The sequence below is a fragment of the Leptodactylus fuscus genome, chromosome 3 (genome assembly GCF_031893055.1).
Source record: "Leptodactylus fuscus isolate aLepFus1 chromosome 3, aLepFus1.hap2, whole genome shotgun sequence".
NCBI lineage: Eukaryota > Metazoa > Chordata > Amphibia > Anura > Leptodactylidae > Leptodactylus > Leptodactylus fuscus.
The window spans coordinates 232,274,814-232,276,230 of NC_134267.1; the positions used below are offsets into that span (position 1 = coordinate 232,274,814).

Sequence of the window (1,417 nt, forward strand, 5' to 3'; positions counted from 1 at the left end):
GGAGAGGGCTCCACAGGTGGAGGACCTCTGCACCCGCGACAACGGGCCCACTCATAGCCTGAAAATAGGCAAGTTATAGGACCAGTAGTACCCCGCAGGGCACAACCTTTCAAGCCGCTACCTACCATCAGGGAGCGGTGTGTCGCAATCGAAGCAGGAAAGATGTTTCCTCTTGGAAGAGGTTTTCCTCCTACCATCCCCAGGAGGGGTAGTAGAGGATGACATATCCTACAGAGAGAGATAATAGACCATGCAACACTGTCACCATGACATCATACCAGCTTTTAAAAAAAGGGTAAATCTTACCAGGTCCAGTAGACCGGACAGAGAGGTGACTTGGCGCCCAACGTGCGACTCGAACCCACGACCTTGAGATTAAGAGTCTCATGCTCTACCGACTGAGCTAGCCGGGCTGGCGCTGTGAACAGGATCTGAACCTGTGCGGGGAGACCCCATTGGATTTCGAGTCCAAAACCTTAACCACTCGGCCATCACAGCCGGTTCCCAATAAAGTTTGCAAACTGGAAAAGAGTTCAAGATCAATGAACACCACAATCGCACGCCTTCAGCAGATACTGCAGGAAGGTCTCTGACACCAGGCCAGCCAGCCTCTTAATTCTGGCCGGCTGGAAGTGGGCGGAGCCACAATCAAAGCAGGTGAGGCAACCTGCCCAGACAACTAACCCTGTAATCAGGGGTCTGCAAAGATATACATTCCCCCCCACCAAGAGGCCCTTAACACGGGCACTTACCCCCACATCTCCCCGTCTTTTCCGGCCTTTAATAAGGCCTGAATCTTCCCTGAGTGAGCGGCCGCCAGCGCCAGGCCGTTGCCATGGCGCTATGATACTTCCGGCGAAACCGGAAGTGCGCGCTTACAGCGGCCGGCGGGGAACAGGATACACAACAGTGTGGTTCCACCCGCCGGCAGTCCGCGCAGCCACCAGAGGCGGCATGCGGAGTCCCCGAACTCTCACCAAAATGTCAGGTAAGTCACAAGGAGCAGGGGAAGCGGAGGAGAGGGGGGGCAGGGGGGATAGAGGGGGGTAGCCACACATGGCTAACAAGACCTTCTCCCCGCAGGGCACAGAAGGTGACAAGAAGAAAACAACCGCTCAGGAGGTGAGTGATCCTGCTGAGCTTCTCAAAGAGGACACAAGTCCTCCCACCTGTCCTCTGTCCACACAGGACAGAAAAAAACACGCAGAGGGGAGGTTCTTGTGCCCTCTTATAGGGCCTGCCACGCATTTGATTGGCTAATTAAATATCCGCCTGTCCTACCAGCACACAGGGGCAGAAATACCCCACATTGTGCCGCTGTTGAGGACGACAGGGAACCCATATTGTCTCAACTAGATTTAACCGATTATATTCCAGGCAACAAAAATTCCACCAAAAGTTTCAAATGTAAAAAAAA

The 1,417-nt window shown here is 53.8% G+C and overlaps 1 non-coding gene across 1 annotated transcript; it reads right to left on the reverse strand.

The window, feature by feature from the left end:
- Window positions 1-416: 416 nt before the first annotated feature.
- TRNAS-CGA (transfer RNA serine (anticodon CGA)) lies at window positions 417-498 on the reverse strand. The gene has a single exon. It is a non-coding gene; the product is annotated as a tRNA-Ser (tRNA).
- Window positions 499-1,417: the final 919 nt, after the last annotated feature.